Source organism: Ooceraea biroi, chromosome 6 (genome assembly GCF_003672135.1).
Source record: "Ooceraea biroi isolate clonal line C1 chromosome 6, Obir_v5.4, whole genome shotgun sequence".
In the NCBI taxonomy this organism is placed as follows: Eukaryota; Metazoa; Arthropoda; class Insecta; order Hymenoptera; family Formicidae; genus Ooceraea; species Ooceraea biroi.
In genome coordinates, this window is record NC_039511.1 from 5,665,851 (window position 1) to 5,692,911 (window position 27,061).

Sequence of the window (27,061 nt, forward strand, 5' to 3'; positions counted from 1 at the left end):
TTTTTAATATTCAAAAATAAGATATCCTGCCTTTTTTTCCTGTTAAAACTTTCTTAATGTTATTAATAATTTTACGCCCTCGTACTCATATTTGATACACATCGGTATGCTAGAATGCACAGTAAGTTTGGTACACCCCGTGTACGTAGGTACGCTACCTAGGTAGATAGGCAGGGACGAATGACTAAAAGCTAGCTGACAAAAGGAAGACAACGAAAACGCGCGTAAGTGGGGGTGCAAAAGATAAAAAACTAGGAGGGAAGCGCGATGCGGAGCATTGGGAGAGATCATTTTTCAAAGAAGGACGCGCATAATGTGCAGTCCTATGTACCTGATACGGCCTAAATTCAGTCCCTAAAAGGTTTAATCACTTGTGACAAACGTGCACATAAATAACGTAAATACGTACAATACTGGTTCTTTCATCCGAACATCCTTATCCGTAAGAGGCGCCGTCTTTTGCCGATATTTCAATCTGCAGAAAGGTTGAGACCTGACGTTGGGTTGTTGCCAAAGTCGGAACCAATATCGTTGACCTAACAACCACTAAAGCGATCGACTAGGACACGATGACAAAATCATGTGCACTCGGCGTCACGGATGCTTTCACCTTCCTACACAATTTCCCGAACAAGCACGGCATCTCTGGATACTGGTGCATTGTGGATATCTGTATTTTCGAAAAATACGACCGCGCATTCAGAGTTCCGAGCTACGTAATGCGCGTATGATGCATCAGAAATATGTTTGTGGCTTTACGCAAGCCGCCTAGTTAAGAATGCAAGGAATGAAAATATCGATTGAATTCTTCCGCATCCACCACACGGAAACTGTCTTAAATGCGACGGGAATTTATTGTTTATTCCGCGTGAGTCCGCGCCGGTGCATAATTCCGGGAATAAAAATATAATCAGCTGTACAGAGCCGCGTACGGGACTTAAACGGGACGCGTGGGAGGCATTCGGGTAACGGCACCGTGATGTATGGCAGACTTTCATCATTTTGTCTGTGAACTCGTGTATTTCACACCGTCGGGTTTATTTCAGGCCGTAAACTGGTTGTAACGAGTGCGGATTATATTCGCGTTGCCGGCGTTGTACCGTGCAGCCACGGTTTCAGGAGTTTCCGGGTCGCGATGCCGGGATTTAACCAATCAGCGGTAGTTTCGGCTTGTTTTTAAAAATTGGTCGTTTAGGTCGTTTACCCAGCAATAACTCTAGATAAAGTGGCAACGCGTTGCGGTACGTTGTGGACGTGCTGGAGGTAGAACGTTGCTACGTCGACATTTCAACGTTGATGCACACGGTTGAACTTGACCGCCTTCATACGTTTCTGCCGTTGGCGAACCATGACGCGAATTTTCGTTGTCGCGAACAATACAGCAATTGCGTTTCGTCGCGTTTATCGGCAATTTTCTGACATTTTGCGCGTACAATCGAACGATTAAAATACTATAATATTCAAAGATTCTTCTCAATTTTCTCGATCTCCCACTGGTATCCTTTTCTTCCTATCTTTCTCTTTTTTTACGAAAGGTATACAAAGGTATTTAGAAAGGAATTTTACATTTAGCTCGAGATCAGCTCACTTATCGACTGTACGCACGTCCCCGCGATGAAATACGTTTGCCTCGCCGTTTTATCTCGTTCGGAATTTTAGGTATTTTTCCGGTGTTACCTTCGGTTTCGGGCTGCTATAGCGACAGCCTGACTTTAACAATTGGACTTTTACAAACCGAGCGCACAAACGCATCGCTACGCCGGATCGTTTACCGCAAGTAGGCACTGTAGCCCCATAGTCGGAGCGAAAGAGCGTATCTCTCGAAGCGGCGACCCACGGCTAAAAGACCGGAAACGACCGTATAGCGACCGCAAGTACGTCTAACGGTTCGCCCCTCTCCGGTCTCATCTTCTTTCATCCGCGAGTTCACGCTTGCAATTTTCCATTGCTCGCTCTCTCGCGCTCGCGCTCGCGCGAGCAGCCGCTTAATCCGCTCCACGCTCCGCCTAATCCGCTTGTCGTTCCGCGATGCTTTCGTCCCGCAGCAATCGCGATGTCGCCCAGCAAAACCGCGGAAGTACCTCGCTAGATACCAGGGAAAGCCACCCCATTAAAATTGAATAGCGCCGGCGTGCAACGGGGACGGAAAGTCCGTCTGTGAGGGTGATCTTTCAAACTCGGAGTTAATAGAGCGAAGTAGCGCGATTCGGAAGACACTGAGCCTAATCGAGCGCAAGGACGTAATGAAAGAATGAATATTCATGAGATATAAGCTCTTAAAGCTGGAGGATCTAATAACTCAATAATATTCATAACACGAGGGAAAAGAAAGTCTTCGCGAATGCATATATGAAGAGATGGGGAACTAGATTTCTTTGGTAGAATGAATGAATGAATTAATTAATGAAACCAAATTAGTTGACTTTTTCTCATCTGAAAATTTGCTCAGTTTTAAAGAGACGTTTTCCTTTTAAAAAGCTGTCAAGAGAAAGAGAGGAAGAGGAATGTAAGAATATTTAATATTTAATAGACGCGTTACGTCGTTTGAGATTTAAATAAAATCTCGCGTACTATTTTTACTAAATTTCGGAATTGGTATCGGTATCGAATCAAAAACCACGGAAAAAGTAAATTTCAACGCTGCATGCTATTCTATTTCGATTTCACAAATGCAACAGAGAAGCAAGTTTAAAACGCCAAATCCCGAATGTTGTCGCGCGGAAACCTGATTCGACGGAAGCGACACAATAAACCGCAATCTAACGAAAGCATGAAAAATCCTATCATGAATTGGTGGCTCGCCGCGATCGCGTGACGTGTACGCTTACGCTCGTTACGATTTGCATTGAAAGGCCGGCGCATCGAGAGATGCGTGTCGCCGTAAAGCCCAAAGTGCCGGACAATATTGTTTATTACGTTGCCCATTAAGCGACACGACGAACCATCATTTCGTCGGGGGGTCGCCGCGACATTTTTGACATCGCGCGATACGAATGCCCGAACGAGCGTGCCGCAGCCTCGGAGACGCCTCTCGGGTGTAACACGTTAAAGTAGGTACCCGGGTAATAACCGGCGTATACTCAACTTCACCGCGGCGTTTGGGGAAACTTCCCCGAGATCAGCGCAACGTACACGTACATACATCGACTCACAAGCCCGTCTACACGGACGGATTGCAAACTATCGGTTACGAGCTGTATTCCAACGCGGCGTGGAGACGCGAGAGAACGTCTGCCGCCTCGCGTCTCTGCGGAAAAGATACACGCGCGGCGGTATTCGCCATGGATATACTTGGTTGCGTTTCTCTTGATTCGCCTAATCTGGACGAGCAGAAATAATCCATCCGGTTAAAATAGAACAATATTCCATGTCTTTCCGTTTCGACCTTAAAAGACTGTCTCGTTCGACCAGACAAAGCTTGAGAAGATTCAGACCTGGATTTCGAGAAGATACATATTTAACTGTAAATTCAAGATCTTGAAGAAGATGAAAGATGGAAGAGAAAATTAGATATTTACATACAATTAACGTTTCAATAATGTTTAATTTGCATAGAAATAAATGCGCAACGGTTGCTTTTCTCGGCTGGATTCGAGAAAGCTTGGATCTCCTCGGCGCGGAGTATATTAGATGTGCAAATTAATTCGGTACTTTTAATTCTATCTCCAGTAACCATTTTAAATTAAAATCGTCCGCTACGTGTATCGCTATGCGTATTGCAATCGTCAGCAATCGTCGTCTGGAGCACTCGAGAGGAGATCGAGGAGGGAAGAGGGATCTCTCTCGCGATTCGTGCATTGCACGTATATCGACACTCGATTGAATGCTGAGTCGAAGGGAAACGGGTGCGGGTCGAAAGCGCATCGTGGCTGCCTACGTTACACAATGTGAGTTCGGCTGGACGAGAGACAGTGGAAAGCATCGACGGTCCTGAGCACAGTTGACTTCAAGGCTAGCCATTCGTGTACAGTCCACCGCACAAACGTAGCGGGTTTCTTGCATCGGCCGTTCGCTGTATTACGCCGGAGAGCACGACGACGTTCATGCTCGAACGTCACGACCAGGACCCTACTCATCAATGTACGGGGTGTCCGAGAAAGCTCATGGCCAAGCTTGGAAGGGAACGTTTGCGCTGCCTGCCTTGATTTTGCCCATGCAAAACGTCAATTTGCAATTATCGACAGCTTCTCAAGTGCGTCTTTCCTCTGAAATACGAAGCGGTGCTTCTTCTCTTCTACCTCTCGACTGTCACTTAATGAATCAAAAGTATTTTAATAATTCGTGAGAATTGTTACGTGTTTGCGACTGTATTTATTTATGCATACCGCGAATCGTAACGGTATTTATTATACATCTCATGGAAAAATATGTATTATTCTGATTACTGTGTACTTCTTTCACACGGTTTACATATTTTCTTGTTTTTGCTTAACATCGTGAGACTTTTGTATTCAAATATAATTACTCAACACGAAATTACAGAAAAGTTTCAGTATGGTGTAATTAATTCTGAGAGATACCGATTCCGAGATATTCCGTTTGTATCTGAAGTGCAACAAGTTGGGTAAATAAATTATAGCCGAAACTGATGTGTCTCTAAGGATTAGAACGGGACTGTGAATTTCAAGTTCTTCTGTTTTACATTTCTCGTACATTAATATCTGTCATTTATAAACCATTTACATCTCTTGATGGAAATATAATTCCTCTCGACCAAAGGAAATGCACGGTTTTCTGCTATTCAGTTGCATTTAATAAATAAATTACGAGGCTATTACAAAAATATATGCACTCATTATAATCGATAATCACCAATAAATTGATAGCTTTTGTGATATGTTCAATTTTGGTGCTTTTAATGATGTTAACGGATGTAGAATATGATTGAAACGTGTACATTCAATTACTTCTTCAGTTATTAACGAGAGATGGAGAAAAGAAATTAATATAACAAAAAAATTGTTTTATATAATATTTCGCGTGCATCTAGAATAAGCTGAAAAATAATTCGCGAAGAATGCGGGACTGAGAATGGGGTTAATGAAACCGAATGTGTGTTCCATGGATTTCAGATTTAACAAACAAATAAATATCATACCATACGCGAAAAAACAGACGAGTTACATTTTGTCGTAAATAAACGCATATTCAACTAATGCAATTAACCTCGTTATACATTTACAAACGAAAAAGTACGGTATAACACCACAAAAGAATTGTGCGCTTTCAGGGATGCCACAACATTTTCGAGACTAATAAAGACATTGACTTCTCCATAACCGAATTGCATGAATTCAGAATATTTGGGATCATTCTTTTTTTCTCACGTTCGTGCTCGAAGACGCGCATAAAACTCCACGGGTAATCCTTGAAAATTAGGACGGGTTCTCGAAATCTGCCAGTACCGCGAAATCGACCTCCAGGCGCGTTAAAGCACCATGGCGTAAGACGCGAAACGTGCTCATGAAAAATGCACATCGCGCAGTTATTTCCCGTCCTTTTAACACGCAGAAGGTGTCGAAACGAGTTCGCTTACGAGCAACGGCTCGAGGGATTAGCGACTCTCACCCACGAATTTTCCGTGCTGGCGGATACAAAGGAAGGGATTTGTGGCCGGCACCCCGCGTGGGCACGCCCCCGTCAACTATTTCCTGGCCTTCGGCTTCCACCGTCCTTACTACACACAATACACACGATGTACATGTGCACACGCATACATGGATGCACGTTACATGCCACGCACATGACACACATACGCACGCGTATATACGCGCGCATACGCAACATCCTCGCTCCTTCCTGCCTCCGTCGTGCAGCGAACCTACGCGCCTGCACACTACGCGATAAAAGCGCGTCTTCCCTCTGCCAAAGTGCAGTGACGCGTTTCGCACCTGTTGGAATGCCAGAGAGCCGCCGGCTGCAAGGTGGTTGGAGGAAAAGTTTAACGTTCGACGGTGCCCCGTGCATAGCCGGTAGCGCCTGGTTAGACCGCTGTTGTGCCTAGGCACAACCGGTATCTATTCTCGCACTGATTCGCGGTGACTATAAGCACACGCGCGCGGATTAAAGTTCTACGTCGGGAACATCAAAGCGTACCGCCCATGCTACTTTCCTGGTTGATTGTAGTCGTGACAGCGGTGATGCACGCGCGAATCACATCAGCCCACAAATCCAGCATAATTCGTGATTGATTAAAACGAACACTACCAGATCTTACATGTGAAGCGTACAAACGATCGAGCCACGAGCAATCGGGGATTCTCTTCATTAACACATCCTTTTCTCATACGCTTTTTTCTCCTTCTCTCTTTTTTTATCTGCGAATCCCACGTCCCGCGTGTATCCCGGAAATGTACCTTCACACCCGAGTGCCTGGGAATATACACCGTGGTCGAAAACACACGAGCGAATAACCCGGAGAAGGGGAGATTCGAGACTTGCGTAAGGGATTTACGCAAGTCCCATTCACGTGCGCGTTGTCGTGAAACTCCATGGAACGAATGCAGTAGCCAATTACGCGTAATAAAGCAACGTGAAAGTAGACGGTGACTTTTCTGCGCGCGTTTAAATCTTTCTTGGTATCCACGGTGTATTGTAGAGCGCGGCATTGTGCATTAAGCCGTGAACAGCTGTACGAAATTTTTCAGAAGTCAGCTATGCAGCGCCTTGATCTGTTTACTTTCGCGTGTATTGCTAATTATACGTATTAAGTAAAGAGGCACGTTGTTATAATTACCGAGAGTCGCGGTTTCACGTGACCTTTTAATGATGGATTTTGTTAATCAATCTGGAGACAATTCTTGTGGAAACAACATTTCTACAACTTTCCAATTCTTAACAAGATCTATCTTGATAGCTAAGCCGCAAGTAATAATTTTGCTAATAATAAGATAAAGTCTATTCGAGGTTAATTGGAATATGTGGTTTCGTTATTTACTTTTCTTTTGAATTTATTATAAAAACTGTATATTTATTAATCCCTTGAAAATTGCAGCTTGACATAATAATGCAATTGATTCCTAAATAATGAAAAAATCGATGAAAAATAAAATTGCAACGAGAATAAACTTGCTTTTTATACATGGCTATATATAAGGCCAGTTTAAATACTCGTTATCCTACGAATACCTAATTTGCGAACAATTGTGTAGAAATGCATTTGAAACAATACAGGGAAATTCGACATTTATTTTAATGGTCGGCAATTCAAAATTGATGACTGCTAATGTACTAATTTCAAACCATCGGGGACACAGGTATACGTACGCTGCATATATGGTCGATATCGCATATCGTATATTTCGCGCGAGTCGTAGGAAAATAGTATAGCGTTCTTCTACGACTTAAAATGTTGCATTATGCATAGGCCGCTTTACAATTCCTTTCCATTCAACATTTTTATCAAGACTACCGTTATTTTGAATCAATTTTTCTAACAGTGACTCATATAATATTCATTGTTGAAAGTGTCATTCACTAGTAACTGTGCATGCTTACAAACTTCGATACGAAGAGGTACAACAAAACGTATAACAGATTTGTCTTCAAGTTCGCAAAACTGACATGAATATTTCAAATGAAGTTTCCATTCATGAAATTACCAAGAATTAAAGATTTATTTTTAAAGATTTGAACAAATATATAAAACATTCATTTGTTTTCAATTTTTTCCAGTTTGTAATTAGATATTTATACAAATTAAATACCTACATAAATAATTTTCAAGTTATAGATTCCCTAATTAAAACTCTCTCTCTCTCTCTCTCTCTTTATCTGAAATATATATGTTCATTATCTATCTTTGAAGCTTGAAAAATAAGCTTGAATTTTGAAAAGCTCCTAAAAATCCTTCATTTCCAATGAGTTTAAATTGAAGAATTGTGAGTAAAAATGTGGATGAAAATATCAATCCTAATTTGGTAAAAAGAACTGTGCAAGATAATGCACAGATCTCCCTGGGACACGCCATATATTTAACACGTTTCTGCTATCACATCTGAATTGCATTCCTTGCGCGGGTAAGTCGCAAAACGAGCGTCGGGCTATACCAGTGCAAATGTAAGCGCGCCACGTACCTCGTTATAGCTTTCATGTACGCGGTATGCGGTTCACCGCGTACGTCATAATTTCATACTCGCCTATATACATCTATATATCACGCAATTACGTACGAGCAACCTGTACACTGCCGATAATCGCTCAGTCACGGGCGCGTAATAAATTCATGTTTAAATTATCATTTCATACATTCGTACATGTTATGTAACCGTCCGTGCAAGGAATCGTGCAAAGCGTAAGCGGCGTCAATTAACAGGACCACGCGTCATTTTCAACCTGTTAATAATAGTCAAACAAGTGGACAACACCTCGAGGATATCCTCGAGGGAAAAATCGGTTCCGAATTAGCGAAAGAATCCGCAACGAAAGAATCTGCAGCGAAAAGAGCTACTTGAGAGTGGCCCTGGAGTGGCACAAAGAGCCTTTGGAACACTCTGTATGCCGCACCGCGGGATTTCTCGTCCCGAGTGTACCTGGTCCACGCCGGTTTCTTACTCCTTGAGAGGTAATAACCTCCCCTGGTCCCTCTCTCTCGTCCTTCTACCTTCACGCTCGATCGTTCTGGCAACCGATGACAGAGCCAGTAGTACTCGTAGCCGTACTCGTTCATTCGTCCGCTCGAGTCGCTTCGCACGATCGGCCGGGGGCGAGTTGCAAAAGGAGAAAAGGAGTCGGATCGTGCTATAATGGAAATTCTAATCAAATAGAGAACGCGAGTCGAACAATAACATCGTCGTTACTGCATCATCATCCAAATCGATCGCTCTGCCATTCTATTAGCTTTGACCTTAGCGCAGAAAAAACCGGGCAAACTCGTTGAAAATGAGCGCGCGATTTGCATATCCGTGAAGTGTATTAAATCGAGAACTCTTGCAAATAATTTGATGTTATCCTTTTATGAAATGTTTTCACAAGACTGTAACATTATAGTACTTTCCAAAACATAAACTTAAAAATTATGTAACAAAGAAACAAAATGTGCAAATGACAAAAGATTAAGATCAAAATAGTCAAATGCAGAAGTGATCTAAAAGTATAATTCTAAAAATAGCGCTTTCGAACATCAGATACAAACAAATCTAGAATTAGTTATGTGTACGCGTTTTCTGAGAAACGCGAAGCGATAAAACGTGCACACTCTGATAATGATAGACACAGAAAGTACCTTAATGCAGAGAAGAAGAAATTAAAAAGAGTACTCATATTTGTGCGATGATATCGATATCAAGTTTCCATACACTAGATAACGTAATTAATTCCGCTGATATCCGTACCGCTGATAACAGCTTCGAAGGGGAAGAAAATAGAGATCATAACGGAAATAGTAATCGGATACCGTGAAAGATAGTGCAGTGCAGAGTGTCAAGTGAAAGAAAGAACACTCCCTCGACATCTTGTTCGGGTATCGACGTCGGAATTTCAAGCACGTGAGATCCCAGATCTGAAAGTGGAAATGTGGCACTAGAGCAATAACCCGCGCGATGAGAGCGAAATCGACGAAACAATAAAGCCAGAGATGACCACGCATCAAGGCCACAAGCCAAAAATAAGAGTAATGGCTCTAATACTATAATTGGTATCAGTCACGGGTCCCATTAATTCTGCGTGAAATATGTCACACATGTGACCGATTCAAATCGAACGTGACTATTTTTCACTACGGGATATTAAATCGTTTTTTACGAGAGTAGAATCACTCGAAAGTGACATTTCCTGAAATAAAAGCTAAATTAAGTTATCAAGCGCGTGCAGATTTCCTAAACGTATTTGTCTAATGTTCCATTATTTTTAATAACGTGTGAGAAATATTGTTATATTAAGAGAAATATCGTTAATACCATCAACGCCGAAATGTTAAAGCAAAAATATAATTCGAACTTAATCACCTATGCTGTAAACAGGCTTATGTGTCCAAATTCTTTATATAAGAAACTACCAGGCTGGAAACGAGAGGGACTATTTTGAAAGTAGCTGGGATTAGCACAAATAGATACGTGGAGTCTTAGTAGATTTAGTCCGGATCGGAATTTCTGCATAATTTCGCTATGACGATTTTTCTCCTCGGTATTCGGTCTGGTGCAATCCGATTTACATATATATATATATACATATATACTTCAAATAAATTCTTTTTCTTTGTTTATTAAAATCTGAGTCTCTCAATATATATTCAAAACCTTATCTTACGAACGTTTATTTTCAGCTTCATAACTGCATTCATTCATAACTGCATTACGCTTATGCGGTGTTAGCAAACGTATTCCTGGCTTTCCTCCGCAATAAAGTATAAATGTTCACTCTGGAAAGTTTTACGCGCACGTCGCTGTATGTCTTTCTCACAGTTTAAGATACGCGTGCCTGATAATGACGACAACTCGATGCTAAAATAATATAATGCACTCGGTAATAACGGGATAGCTGTGTGGCCCATACATTACAGAATAATATAGTGCACACGCGCGCAGTAATAACAGAACGCAGCATGCGCCAAGTTCTTCGAGAGTAGCAATTCTGGATACTGCGTTGTATCGGGATTTAAATTATTCGCAATAAAAAATGAAGCGTTATTCATTATCGCGGTAGATTATCGCACAAACAAATATACGAGTAGTATTTATCTTCGGACAGTTTATCATCGGATAAATCCCGAAATAGCAACTAATTTTCACGAATATGTGGAATAATTAAATTTGTTTAAAATGAGGACAACTCACTGAACCAACAGTAAATTTTTCATCCGACTCTTCGCTAATCATTCAAGATGTAGAATCGCGAATCAAGAAAGAGGACGCGGACGCTCGGTACGTATAGCATTCCTATTCACCGTCCTATAAATACCCGCTTGGCTCCGTTCCGAGCTGTCTGCTTTTCTTCGCTCCTCCATCGGCAATGTGCTCTCGCGAAAAAAAGGAGTAAAGCAGAAATACATTGTTTTGTCTACGTAGCTCCGTAATTCAGAAGAGGAAAAGTTTCGACGATGCGAGTTTGTATTTTTCATCGGCGTCTAGCAAACGCCGCTTTCTCTTCCGCGAGCGCAATCCCCCGGAATTGCTTGAATCGTGCACTAAAACCTGCTGCCAGCTGTTATCAGCGACAATGATTTTTTTTCTATTAATTCTTTCGTACTGAATGTCTTATTTTAATTATATAAATTATTCAGTACGAGTAAATAAGTAAGTCGAACAATTTACCAAACAAAGCTAAAGACTGACTACGTCTCATGACCAACTTGCAGTTCCTGAATGTAACAAATAGTAATAAGACAATTGCAATCGACAAGTTTATTAGACAAGTTTCTCGTACAGTAAAGAAAGTAAAGAAACAATAAAACGCAAGTATCATGTTTTCTTTATATCCTTTAAGGTTCTACGGATAGTGCAATCGTGCGGATGCGATTTACACGTAGCGTGTTAGAACGTTATTCGGACTATTTGCAAGACGATATAGCGTTCTCTGCTGACGTTACTGCTCTCCACAGTCTGCCGGTGTAAATTTTATAAGACAATCCTGACCTGTTTTCTTGGTATTCTAGATCTTCTTTTGTGTGTGCAGCCGTTCCCTTGCAACATCACTTAAAAATAAGATCGATACTAACGTAACTATAGGCTGTGCCGAAACTATCGTCGATCTCGCGCGTTTCATGTAAATATTATGTATTTCAATAGTTATCCGGAATTGATATTTTCGCGCTAAATATCAAACGCTTATTTCTACCAAGGAGAAACCGCGTCTTGGTATTGGCCAGTTCATCATTGAAAAATAAATGTGAGAAAAGTGGAACATTCTGTATATTTGCGTATGACCGTGGAATGAAAACGATTAAATCGGAAATGTGAAAAAGGGAACACGGAAGGTGAGGCTATTAATAATCGGCGCGAGGTAAAGCAAAAGTCCATCCATCTATATATCAGTCAATTGAAATTTTATATGACACCGACAACCGTAAAGTGACGCGATCGCATGATCAAAAAGTTATAACGCAATTTGCTGAGTGGCAAGCGTATCATATTCCTACCGTGTTAATGAAGAATTAATGAGTCGGGCGTAGAGCACGACGACAACGTCGTGCTTTGAATAATATACTTAGCCGGAAGTCGTCAAGTAGGAAGGACGGTAATCGGTAGCGCGCAGAAAATAAGATCGCGAGCTTGACGTGCGCTTTTGTAAGAGAGTGTATGTACGCGCGCGGGTGCGTGCGTGTGTGTGAGAGAGAGAGAGAGAGAGAATGAGAAAAAGAGTGAAAGGAGAGAGAATTCGCGTGTCGAGAGCGTAAACCTAAATACCGTGCAACTGCCGCGGTAAGCATTTCGGGTGCTTTCCCTCCTCCGGCGGCGAAATTGCAGAAGTGCTCTCACGTAGAGTGCGTATTTCCGCGGGCGCATTCAGGCGCGTCATTTTTATCTCTTCCCCTTTCACGGAAATGAATAGGAGTTTAATGACAGTCGCACGACCGTCTGTCGTCCAACAAATTTCTTTAATCAAGTTCCTGACGAAATCACGAGTGCGCGGAGGGTTGCGCCTGTCGTCATCCATTGACGATTTGCCTTCGCGTCTAGAAACACGTTGAAGACATGTTCGTTTACGGGTTTGCTGCCCTCTATTCATCGAACAAACCATAATCGAGCATTGATATCAGTAGCGCTTACAAAACCTAAACGAAATTTACTAAACGCGCAGTCTTCAGCATTTTTTAATTCTTTTTTTTAATTGAAGTGACCCTTTAGACGCCAACGTTGGCACAGTCCATAAGTCTAATTACTAGCACTTTTTTTTAAACATATCTAGATTGAAATCCCTATCGATTTTAGTAACAGTGTTAAGAAGTACACTCTAATGGGGTTAACACAACAGTTTACCAGCTGTGGACCAACGGCTTAACGTCTCTTCCAAAGGACGAAGCCCAGTTTTCCATACACGAGTCTCGCTATTTACTCATTGCTACATTATCAAGATCGAATCGTACTGTTTGTGTCGTGTAGAAGAGCGAGAAATCGTTCTTCAAGCTTAAACTACTTTAAACTATTTTTTTATTAAACTACTTTTTGATACTTGATGGCCGCATGAGGTTCGCTTCGACTCCATCATGGGTTAACCCGACATTGCAATATCATCGAGAATGGTCCCATAACATTTGAAGAGCGTACATTGACTAAAAATTATCATGGTCAAATAGGCGAGCTCTTGACGGCCTTAAAAGAAAAGATCTCCCCACTTACTCGGTATATAGAGCGTGCAACTTGGAATAAAATTCCTGTGATCAAGTGGACTCGAACCCGGTTCCCCGTGGTTACAAGTCTGGTGCTCTATCACTACCATGACCATGCTACCACGTCTTTAACATTACTCAGTACATGTGGCTATTACTTGAAAAGTTGAAAACAAGATTGTTATTAGAGAAAGTATCTTGCAACATTTCACATCATATCGCGATATTATCCATCATAAATTCAATGGGACACAACAAAGAACACAAGTATACGTGAAGCTAGGTTCCTTCAATTTTTGTCAATTACCTTTTGCACGAAGGAAATAAAATTGAAGCCGCTGAACAAACTCAAACGTTCATGACTTCCAAAGGTAACTCGTACGTCACTAATATTTGAACATCTCCGAAATACACGAGCGCCGTAGACGAACGTCTTCCTGAGATGCTGTGCGGCACCACGTTGCGAAGTTATTACGAATTCAACGGAATGTCACGAGCCGTGAGTATACAGAACGATACTCCGTACCATTAAGCAGCTTCGTGTTCCACGTGTTAGTTGAAAGGTCGGTAACTTCGTGCTCACTGTGGTGTATACGAGCACCACATACACACGCACACAACACGCTGATCACCCCCGACAACCGTGTCTATAAAAGAGTGTAATTCGCTTTTGGAAGAAGGATGAAAATTTAAATGACATCCCGTGCTGTGCGAAATCGCTTTTCGTGATCTTCGTCGCAACTGAAATCTCGAGAACGAATGTCAAATTAGCAACTGCTTCAGCTGACATCGTACACATTTAACGGAGACTTCATAACAGAAGCTAAACCTGTCTTTATCGCAAAATCTTGAGCTCCGTTATTTTCGCATCCGAGAAGTTCACGAAATCGTAAAGCATGTCACAATAATTTCTAAGAATAACGAAATACACGTCAGCAGTCGGTTTAATATCTTTATTTAGATTTCAATATCTTTATCTTTATCCTTATACAAATATATATACGGAGCAAGCGGTACAATATATATGTTTGCGAACAAACTTCAAGATTGAGCATAAATACTGATGTCTGAAATGTCGGGTTAACCCATGATGGAGTCGAAGCGAACCTCATGCGGCCATCAAGTATCAAAAAGATATTATCTTCTGCAGTTTTATCGAATGCAATAACTGGTACCTGTATCTTGACTAATATCTCAAATTTGAAGAATAACATATCGAATAAGATTATACATAAACATCTAAATATCAATACATATACATGAAACTACATAATTCGTCAATGATTATTATTGACAAGATTATATAACAATATAACCGGTTACATCGGAAAAGAGATAACACAGTCTTATCTATTTTTCTTCAGACAGCATCGTATCTAACATAAAAATGCGAGAAAATAAATACTGTATATCACTGATATATCGTTACAACATTTCTATCGAAACGAAGAATTTTTGTAATACTCTTGATTGAAACATTTCTTTCGATTTCAAAGGAAATATCTTTTTCATGTTATCGTCTTCCGTAATCACGAGCTTAATCGTGATTTCGTCGAAATGGCTTTCCACATTGCTGCCAGAAACCGAAACGATAAGAGTGCAACGGCTGATCGTAGGACTACGCGCACGACGGAAATTTAGAAAGTCGCAGCGAGTTCTCGCGCGCGCGTGCGCACACGGTCGACCGGCTACACAACACGATCCCCGTACGTTCGAAACCGGTTCCGAGGGTTTTCGCCGGAGGGGCCCCGTGACTCGAACGTAACGACGCGTGTTCGAGAACGATAAGCTGGTGGTCACGGCGCGACTGTGCTCTCGCGACGCAAGAAAACTCCATAAACTATAGGTACGAGCACTCGCTGCGCCGTATTCGTTAACAGGGTGTCTTCATTCATTAGGACCCCGTGTTGCATTATCATATTGCCCGTGAAACGTTGTTACAATTATTGACTTTCATCTCGACGCGTTAGGAGAGTGTTCCCATGTCTGCCGTGCGTTGGAGCGAACCGATAATAACGTGGAGATTTCTCCGTAAAGAATTTGGCATCGATTTTCCTTCGATGATTTTCCTCTTTCATTGACAACGAAAGCTGACAATTTTTTCATGCGCGAAATGTAAAACACTTTTAGAGATGCAAGAAAAGGACGAGACTTTGTTCGAGAACGCGAGAACGCGAGAACGCGAATAAGCTTCCTTTTAGCGGAATTTTAATCACAAGTTTTAATTTGAGTTGTTTTCAATGCTTCATTTAATTAACACCTTTGCTAAGAAAATATCTACGCTTCGTCGTAGAATTTGTCCCGGGAACATCGTTTGCACGGGAGACGTAACTGCCATGAAATATTTTTACTTATAAAAAGATACGACTCTACTTCGTCTTTAATTTAATTCGCTTTATCGATTACGGTCTCTAGAGATTTTCATTTCCTGATCGCAATTGTATAACGTAATAAATTATTCCCTGAGTGACGTATAACATGACGTAAACAATTTTCGATTGCAAATAGTGGCTAAAGTAATATGGCTTTCGCATTACATTTTTTAAAATGCCATTTAAAATGCTATTTCGAACACAATTGCCGCGTTGTTAGTCACGTACAAATTTTTTTTCTAAATCAAATCTCTCCCGCTCCATTATCCTGACGAAAATTATGCTTTTTACGAGCCGCGCTCTCTGAGCGTGGTAAAACTAAACCTTTAGTCCTGTTAAACTCCTGCATTAAAATCACCATCACTCCGACGCGAAAACTCCGTTAAACGTCAGCTTCCTTCAATCTTTTAACGTGCAGCCCGCGGTACACTCGCATTGCTCGCAAAAGCCTACAACGTCAACCGAACTTTTGTTTGGCAAATTGCTCCTGTTGGAACGACGATTGAGATCGACGGGCGCGTCGGCAAAAAAAGAGGGCGAAAGAGAAAATGGGAGACAGAGAGATAGCGCGAGAAATGGCGCTAAAAATTGAAAAAGTACCGATGCATGCGCGTTCGCGCGAACGTTCGGGGCTTCGTTGTTGCACGCATGTATTTATTTATTTATGGCAAAAGGTAGCAGGTACCGCAGGAGCAACGCAACTACGGGAATAAACGGACTGCACGGTGCATGTCGGACAGCGTTGCATGGCGCCGCGCGTCGCTCTCGACGCTCCTAGCATTCCTAATTACGAGAGACAACGGACCCCGCATTCGGGCCCCGTATTTGGACTCCATAGCGGTGCACCGACACACTATTGGATCCGTTCCTTCCATTGCACACATATTATACGTTACATAACGTTTGCCAATTATAAAGTCTCGAAGTGCGATACGCACACGTTCAATATTTACAGGAAGAAAAAAAAAGGGAAGAAGAGAGAGGAAGAGGAAGAAACAAAAAATTATGCAAGAATTAATGTGCGGCTAGAAGAATGTACTGACTAAACTGGGATAATTCAATGGGTAGTGTAAAATAATTACACGTACGATTAAGACAAATTGTCATTATTTTAGTAGCAATATTGGCTTGTAAAAGGATAATTGTTTAAATCGTGGAGATGTTAAGAGAGTAGAAAGGGGATTCAATGATATCGAATCAATCTCGCTGCACACTGCTTTCACACTGGATAATAACGGCGATACTAAACTTGTTCTATATATAGACGATCTCTGTATAATTTGACACGTACGCCGGATGCATGATTCAAGACGCGATGTAAGACGAAATTAAATTCGAGAGTTGGAGTGGTGTGTTGCAGTGCGAGTGGAACGCAAATAGCGCGGCCGAAACGTCGCTTAAAAACCGGACAATTCGCGAGATTTGTTCACGTGGCGCTCCAAACTTTTCCTCTTTTTCCCGCTTTTCGCAGAGCTGAAGTCGCGCGTGACGCTCTCGTTCAATTCTCCTTCAGTCGTTGATAAATTATTCCGTTTTTCAACCATTTCTATATTTATTTTCTATTAAATAGGACCAACAAAAACAAAATGTCAGTTCTTCCGTCGCGTTTTTAAAGCATGTTGAGAAGCAACAGATCTTGCAAAGACGCTGTAATTATACATTGTATAATTTTATACCTGCAATGCGCACTATGTTTCTTAGAAAACCTAACCTCTATACATACAAGCGAACGGATAAACTTGTTTGTCTTCTACCCCATAGAGAGTACTTCATTCCGGTCAATGTACATATATATATATATATATATATATATATATATATATATATGTATACGTGTGCGTGCGAATGAACTCAAAGTGAACGCCGCGGCGTCGCGTCGCGGTAGGATCGACGCAGGCATCCTGCCGGACAATGGAAATGGAGGCCAAACTTACCGAAAAGGCAGAGTCGACGTGATGGTGCATACGCGCGGGCGTCGAGTTCCTCCGAGTAGGTATTCCCGTCACCGGACGATCCTTCGTATCCTTCGCAGAAAAGCTCTTCCCAAAGAAACGCTCTTGCCGAGCGAGGGATCGAAGCGCGCGGCAACTTTCGACGGGGGGCCCGACGTTCTATCGCCACGCGGTGGCCCGTCGAAAGAAAATTGAAAAAAAATCCAAGAGACGGGAGGGGTGGGAGACGATAATAGGCGAGAGACAATAGTTGTTGGCACAATAAAAGTGTAACACTGGAAGAAAGAAAGAGACGGGGAGAGAGAAAGAGAGAGAGCACCACTCCGCCGCCTCTTGCTCGAACGCGTCACCCGCGACGTCCGCGACGAAGCGTCACTCCTTTTCAGCGTCACTCTTCGCTCCCGTGGCCGTTTCACAATTTCCGGCGCGTACCGGTCGGTGGATACGTGCGCGCGAAATAAAAGGCAAAAAGAAAGAAGAAATCCGAGCCTCGCGTCTTTGGCGGCCGTGTCTTGCGAGTCGCCCGACCGCGACACGACGGCAAACGCGTTACGAGACGAGACGAAACAGAACGACACACGCACCACTCGCCGCTCGAGTCGCAACTGCCGCCACAAGCGGCGCTACACCCCTCCGCGCTCTCCCCGCGCCACCATGCGACGAGCGCGGTACGCCTGCGCCACCACGCGGCCGAGAAAGCGCACTCGGTTTCCCCTCCCTTTCGGCCGCCCCGAGTCGCGCAGACCATTCTTCGGTCCCTTCTTCTTCGACCTTCGACGGTTATTCCTCCGGTGTTCACGGCGTTCGGGGCCACACGCTCGTTCTCGATCAAAGACCCTCCGAGAGCCTCGTAAATTAGTCTCACAGGGAGCAAAAAAGCAGAAGTTGATTCAAAATGGAGCAAATAAATATCGTCCGCTCGCATTACGCGCCGAATCATGAGAAATTGTGCACGCTAATATCTACGTTCAATCAGGTCACGTCAACTCACGCGCAAGTGTTGCAACGTTAGCGAATTAGGCGTCCCCGAACGCGTGTAGTTGAAAGATTTGAGTGAAAATATTGTTACGCTTGAGGACGACGCAAAAAATTGTACAAATTTTTCCCACGTACCGTAAATTTCTGTTCATAATGATAATCTGATAATATAATATCCGTTAAAGATACTCTTTGTAATTTTTGTAACTTAAAAACCGCCTGTACAATTTAATATGCATGCGTTACAGTGAGAAAATTAATCTAATGGCAATTAATCAAGGTTCTCACATTCATTTTGCTGCATGTATTAAATGATAATAGCTTATTTTAACGACCATACGGCTATCCGCCATCTGCTACGTACGTGTTATTAACGTTACACAGTAATAATTTTTCGCGGGGAAAATAAAATGAATGACGAAAAAATTATGTAAAATTTATGAAAACAATAAAATAATTATTATAATTAAAGCATTATATTGTAATTATTACATCATTAACCATGCAACGGAAGGAGAATGTGTCAACGAAAACTCCATATCATTAACCGATAATAATAATAATATACCGCGGTTCAGTATGAAGAGAAATTTCCGCTTGAAATTTTCGTTACAAATCGCGGGACATTAAAAGGCTGGTACGCGATGTAATTATTCGAAGAAGGGAGATGATGTAATGTAATTAATTAAAATTAATTTACCGACCGTTTACAACACCGGCGAATAATTGGCCGTGTCCGTATGCTACCGTGTAATTCAAACAATCTGACTGAATAAATCAAACATTTAATATCCCCGTGTTCTGACAACGCGCGAGTGTAATCGTAATCCTTGATATCGCGTGAAAAACGCGCCGGGAGTCAGCCGGCAGCATCACGTGACGGCGTATATATACGCCGCGTATACTCACGAGGGACAGCTTCGCCACGAGGGATAGTCGGTCTCTCGTTAATTTGTAATTTGAGACAAACGCGGTTCCTCATCTCCTCTCTCTCTCTCTCTTTGCGTCATTTGCGTATCGACGAAGCACCGCAACTGCTTCGGATCGCGTCCAGCTCGCGCGCGCCTCGCTTCGACCTGACATAAAGGAGGCTCCCGTGGGCTGCAGCCACTTTAATTACATCGATTTAACGGCCGATTCTAACGACGATTAATGCTTACGCTCGCTAATCGGATTGTCCAGTCTACAAGCCGATATTAATCCGATCATTTCGTTCGAGCTGCCGTAAGCGAGAACAGACGGAGAATCGGCTGATGAATCCTGACGAGAGAGTCGATCGGCGTGAGACGACTGAAATCGGTCATAAGGCCCATCATCTAACGAGACGCGAGCCTGCCAAGGGTTGTCCTGCGAGGAGATCAGATTATTCCAGTGCGGACTCGCGGGAATGGCGATCTGCACGTGGCGAACGCTCGTCGAGATCGAAGCGAATCGGTCACGCGTGCAACGCGTGCACGTAGGACATTAAACGACATAACGCAGTTATGCGCGCGCGTACGTGCGCTCTCCTTCGCCGCGAGTTATTTCAGGCTGTAATAGTTGCCTACGCGTGCACATGCGTATACGTACGCCGACGATCGCAAGTAAATGCGAGGAACCGGAGGAGGACTGGACAATGAGCGGCAGCGTGTGGCAAAGAGCAGGCGCGAGACCGAGACGGCGTATCGCTGCAGAGCAGACTGCTCGACGCTGCGCGACTGCGAGACGGGCGTGGCACAGTGCGGTCGCACAGTGTGAAATTCGTCCAATTTGCGAGGGTAAAAGCACTTGGATCGAGACGCAAATGCGAGGCATGATGTTCTCCGTTCTGCGGAGTGTAACTAAACGAAAGGATCGGAGCTACCCGGGAATGGAAGCTCCAATTCCGGGCGGAACAGTCTCAATAAGCGCGCGTTTTCCGGAAAACGCGCTTCCGTAAAAAGAAAATCGTCCCCGGGAGAATTGGCGCGTCGCATTTGCCGCGGCTCTCTTTTATTATTATTTTCTTCTTTGTAAAAGTTGGATGGGTGTATTTATCGAGCCCGGGATTGCCCAGGGGATAATAGAGTCGATTGCGTCGGAGGAGGAAATGATGCTATTCTCATGAGGGATGGACTCGGAGAGTCCCCTGCTCCGGAGGGAGTCCCTGATCGAAGCGAAGTACGGTCGATTCGTAACATCCCGCGTGCGATAGCGAAAAAGCTCCGCCACGGAGCGACTCGGTCCGCTTCTTCAAGGTGTAGCGTGGCCGTTCGAGAGCGAGCTGCCGCGTAACCTGTTTTCATTTTTATCGCCGGCATCAGGTTTCAGCGCAGGTGAGCCGCAGCGAAGGTGCCGGTCGGTCGGGGTACGGCGAACCAGCCTATATCCGCGGCGCGACGTTTCCTTCTTCTTCGTTGTAGAAACACATTGACCTTCGGAGCGAGGTATCGTATTGGAGACAATCCACGCGCAGACCTACGCTACGTCGTCGTCGTTCCGGAGCGACGCGATAAGCAACGCTGCGTAGATGGATTTAAATCTGCTGCGAAGCTTCAACAGCCTAGCTGTTGTCTCTCAAGAGACGCGCTTCTTTTGTCCCTCTTGGCCCCTGGTGAACGAATCGGAGGATTCGGTGTTCTTACACGAATAACGTTTCCTTCCATTTTCATCTTCAACCGTAGAATTGAAATGATGTAATTATTTATTTAATCTTTTCGCACGTTATACTTGTTTAATTTGGAAGCTACAATTTAGATTTTATAAAATTACGGCTTTTGTTCATTACAGAAATGTTTTTAATACGCGCGGTTTATATTTTAAACGAGACAATGAGATAAAAGCAAATGTTGAATTTCGCTCTTTTATTCTCAAAAGTATCAAATTACAATGTGCAATAACAATTGCAGTAAAATATATCTTTTATATGCAAAATAATAACGAAAGAATACGTTAAATAATTATTATAGAAAGAATAATTATTATAAATTCCTTTTTACAATATATATTTTTAGAAAAATTAATTATTGCTATTATTCTTACATAAAATATAACAAAATACGATATATATATAATACAACATAATAGTTGCTTGAATTTCGAAAATCAAAAAACGGAATTTGCAGGAAAATTAAATGTTTTCTATTCATTTGTAAATTTAAAAATAATGAGAAAGAGTTACAAGAGTCTACACGCAGAAATCACAACTCTAATAGGACTTGCTATGTACTACTACTAGTAGATTCTCATATTTTCTTTATTACGGGGAGATGCTATCTATAATGTCTGATGTAACTCTATATCGACTCTCAAGTTTATAAATATAGCTAAGAAGATAGTGATATTGGAATTCTGCTTATGCAATCGCAAATTATGCTGCAAAACAAAATTCGAGAATAGTACAAATCTGCTGGATAAGATAAAAGTTTGTAATGGAAAAAGTAAAGGTCGTGTAATATGGCAGTAAGTAAGAAGTTGATACATACATTAGCCGTGAATATCTTAGACTTATATATCTACTGGTTAAATAAAACACTCCGTGTTGATAATATGTGCTTGAACATGTAATTTACATCATAATTATACATTGTGTTAACGCTTTTCACAGGATTAATAAAGTACTGCGCAATGATAGTACGCCCAAGTCAAATGCGATGGAAGTATAAAATTCTAAAATGACCCTCTCTTCATTCGGGTACACCTAGCGGTGTTTCTACGCTTTCTACGCATCCTTATGAAGAAACAAATGTCATTATTTATCTAATTTTATGTTCTTACACACTAGATAAAACGATGATTTCAATATTTGTTCGAGGATGTACAAGCCTCGCTCTCCTGCTCTTTCTTCCATTTCTCCTCGCGTGTACGCAATTATTACTTTAAAGCTTTCCTCCGCGTTCATTTGCCTATATAGCTTCAGCTCCTTACTTTTACCTTCGATAATTACATCACAGCTATAATCTTCGCTATCAACGCGTTTCCTCATTTAACGTATCTTCTCCTCTGTAAGTACATTAGACACGACCGAAGAGAACATTGAGTATGTAACGTTTCTGGTTTACTTCTTTTCTTAATACTTCGCTTACACGCTATTATGTACAGTTACGAATACCAACGCATCGTGAATCCGCGGTACTCACATGGAGCATCATCGAAAGCACCAGTTTCTTACCGCACGACGCGACTATGAAAGACGAAAGTGCTGTTCAAAACCGGTCGATCATTTACGAGCGCGTGAAGGAGAAGGGCAGCGAAGAAACGCAAGTAAAAGTAAGAAGAGAGAGGCTTGAGCGGGAGAGGAGACACAGGAAAAAAGAGAGAGAGGAACAGAGAGAAGAAAAAGAGGCGGATAAAAGTCATAGACTATTTGCGCTGAAAGAAAAAATAGAAGAAAGAGGGGACTCGTGTGTACGATGCGTGCTGTACAAAAATCTCTTCGATGGACAACAGTGTAATAGCTCGGTTCTCATTGCGAGTTTTCTTCTGTTTTTTTCTTGCTAAAATAATCAAAAAATTCGCACACGAAAAAAACGATCGATAGTGATAGTCAGGTAAAAACAAAAACGGATGGAAGCAAAAAAGTAAGGTGATGCACACTTTTATATCATGGAGGAGTGCACTTGGAGTAATAAAATGACAACAGGAATTAGTACACAAGATTGACTCTAAGTTCTCTGCCGCTTCGAGAGATTTTCTGTCACTTTACCTTTTCATTACACTCCCCTTGTTTTTACTTAACAATATTTGTCTTGAGTTCACGTTGATATTTATACATATTGCATCAATGTCCCTTTCTTATAATAGAGAGAACACAGAGATAGAACATGTGTCGAAAAATTTATCAAATGCAGATCCCTCGACAATTATACAATCAAATTCCTTGACAAGATGTTTAAAAACAGATCTACTACGTAGATACAATCTTAAATAAATGGAAATAAGATAATTTTTATAAATTATAAAATAATCAAATTCTCCGATAAATTTTACTTTAAACGTTTAGCAAACACCATTATTTTATTTAGACTCCTGGACGTGAGAGAAAATTTTACTAGATTTATAATAAAATGTAGAAAAATAAACATTGATGTTATTGATAAAGTGATTATGAAATTATTGCCTTATAAATTTTTTAATGATTTTTTTCATATAGATATGTCTATGTATAGATCTGCTTGCACGAAAAGTTTAACGAAGTGACTTGAGAGGTTTGCTCACTAAAAACTGTAACTCTTGGTATCCCAGCTTACATTATTCATTCAATCTTCTAGTATGCATTATTTGACACACTTTTTGTGACAATCAACGGATTTTATATTTGTTTAGCAATGCACGAAATTAATTGTCCCTTAAGTCATGGAATTGTCCATCACCTCACTGCGGAACATAGGATTAGTATTGAATATTCAAAGTATTATGTATTGAAATGCCGATATTATTTTTCGTCCAAGAGAAGAGTCAAATTCGCCAAAGAGCCGTCTCTGAAATGTTTGAACTCGATGAGTTTGTGACGCCCAGTATTTACCGTTCATCATATTCAATTGTAACACTTGGGTGGAATATTTAAAATTAGACCTATTCTTATTTCAGTGTCCCCGCCGTAGGGATCTACTGCAAATGCTCGAGTCGCCGTGTAGATTGAACGAAGCCTTGTAAGAAATGCCGTGCAGAGTGTAGCAAAATCTCGCCTTTAGATAACTAATTTGCATCATCAGTTTTCCTCCCTTTCGTGCACTTATCGCGCATTATCATTATTTCGCTTGTAACATTTCCACAACAAATTGCGAGGGCGTATGGCATGTGGCACAAGTAGCCTGAACGGTAAAAACCGACTTACGTTTATCGACGTATCACACTTCCTATCTCGTGTACGTAAAAGCGATATCTCAACTCGTCTTAAAATTTCCATCTCGCAAACATTGACGCGATACCCGTTAAACAATTTTGACCAGTAAAAAGTATCAACAACCCTGCTATAGAAGTAGCAAAATTGCTTTACGCAAAATTGTATGTTCTGCGGTGCGTCATTCGCATTGGCATTTCGCGCAACCGCCGCATACTGTCGCATACACATTGATGAAGAAAAGATTGTTTAACTGTACTGTATTTACATTATCGAGATATAAAAATACTAACGAGAAACGTACTTATATAGACGAGGTCCTTCGCACGCATCACTTCTTTAGAAATTAATTAATTCATAGTCAAGTTTGGCAGTAATATTGTCCCTAGCTATTTGCATTTCTTATTGTTGCTTACAAGATTTTTCTCCTGCTTTAGTCTTCCGACAGAAACGTTCTTGCGGGACGCACTGCATGCTCATGCGATTTCTCATTCCCGTGTTTCGCTAGTTCCAGCTGTGCCATTACACGTGAAAACGCCTTTACTAGCTCGGAAGATTTCCAACTCTCCTTGGGGATCTTCACCATGGATATAAGAACGAATGCCCTCATTACCGTTACAATCATCCTCCATCATCACTGACGTTGAAAATACCAAATATTTGCATAAACATGCAACTTGAAACGATCCGCATTTCCTCGCTGAACCAGATCTCTCACCCACCGAACTGATAGAATGCGTTAAGCTCTTACACACGAAATAAGGATTCTACTGTCTCGATTAAATCTAGACAGATATATTTGAACAAAAAAAAGAGGACACATAAAAATGCAATTAATCGCCCATGCTGATTGTTAAGTCCAGTGATTGAAGTCTTTCAGAGCTTTAGCTAAATAAAAAATATAATAATACTAGTTGTAATTTAAGAAAATGCGGATATTTACAGCGAGATATCTTCTTGCTGCATTGCTACCAACGTACGTGGCACTCCTCTCGAGACGAAATGCCTCGGTACGAGGAAATGCTTCGGCACACGCGAACCATTCGATATACTCTAGCCTTAAGGAGAATAATAAAAATAATAATACTCGACGCATTCGTCGTTAACAACATTCCGTAGCCTATTCTGCAAAAACGGCTTTTAATATCTACGCAACGTGTGCACAAACACGCGTGCGTTTTCAGTGTATATACGTAGATAATAATATCCAGTATGCACAAGTATGTATATACTCTCGCACACACATCTCTAGAAATATATAGTAAATTTTATAAATGTGTGTTGTATATATTCGCCTTTGTATGTGTGTACAGTTTCTCACTAACACGATTACAGCCCAAGCGGGTAGCACGCGCGTTTCCTTGTATACGTATACGAGACATTTCGCGTATATCCTATATACGTGGAAGAGAGAATGGCGAAATATACGCGCGCGTGAGCGGCGTGCCATTAAGAATCGCGCCTGCGTTTCATTAACACTTTGTCTCCAGAGTGGCTCTTCTGACTTTGTCGGAGCAGTCAGCGTCCAGTTTCTCCTTGACTTCCGAATAGCTGCTGCCCGAACCCTCGGCCGACGACGTGTGCGGCCCGACTTCCTCCAGGGACAGCACCTCCGTGCCGGTGGGCGAGTAGCTCACGGTGGTCGCTTCGCTCGTCGGCGATGTCACGCAGCTATCACCCACGCTCCTGCTGCGCGGGGTGTATCGTGGCTTCTGGAACTGTTGGATATTCAGAGATAAGCTCGCCTGCATCGACGCTCTTTTCTCATCCGCGGGCTTTGAAGCTTGATCGTTATCGGCTTGCACGTCGACGTGAGACGGACTTCTTGAGCGTGGCACGTGAAGCGGACTCTCCGGATCTGCTGCCAGATCGGATGACAGGATCTTCGAACTCGCGGCTAATCTGCTCGCGCAGGGCGAATATTTTGGCAAGTTTAACGTGATCTTGTCCGAGCCCACCGACAAAGATGATCGCCCGAGTTTCTTGAGCGGGCTGCACGTCGATTTCTTCTTCTTCAGTTGCTTAGCGTCATTGTAGGAATCGAAGCTCTCGGTGGAGTCGCTCCTCTCCTGTTCCTTGCATTTCTCCAGGTTCTTCCTCTTCATCTTGGAACACGTACAATTCCAGAGAGATTTCTTTGCGGGTTCCGCGGCTTTTCCGTGCGTCGCGTCGGGTTTTCTGAATTTCGTGATGTTGTCCACGATGGAGATTTTATTGTGGTAACGTTGCCCGCTATCCTTATTAGCGCTGTTCGAATCCAACGCCGACTCTATACAATTGTACTTGAATCGAGATCCGGGAGATTTCTTCTCCGCTGTGGGCTGAGTGAGAATACCTCTACAATCAGTAACGTCCTTTTTAACATCACCGGAAGCATTGGAAAACGATGCGACCGACTTTTCTCCGATCGCGCATTGTCGGCAGTCTTCTACTAGTATATCGATCAAAGTCGTGCGAGCTCTTTGGCTGTCCGTTTCCTTGTGATTCTGACCGAATGAATTCTTTAGACTTCTGTGAACGATATTTTTCTGACTCTGAGCAAAGGGGTTTTTTAAATTTTTCGGGAGGTAAGTATGTTTCTTCATCAATTTTGTCGGACAATACACTTTAAAACCGTGACAATCGATTATTGTATCAGCAGGGACTTCGTGCTGCCACTTATCCTTTGCGTCCATAGACGAATCTTTCTGCTTCG

General features: G+C 42.2%; 1 protein-coding gene across 1 annotated transcript in view; it reads right to left on the minus strand.

Moving 5' to 3' along the window:
* The window catches only part of LOC105286641 (semaphorin-1A-like), a 152,411-nt gene extending 134,215 nt beyond the window's left edge, over positions 1-18,196 (minus strand). Inside the window, exon 1 of the mRNA XM_026970528.1 lies at positions 17,571-18,196. The gene's annotated coding sequence lies outside the window, so the exon portion shown is untranslated. The remainder of the gene's footprint in view (positions 1-17,570) is intronic.
* Positions 18,197-27,061: the final 8,865 nt, after the last annotated feature.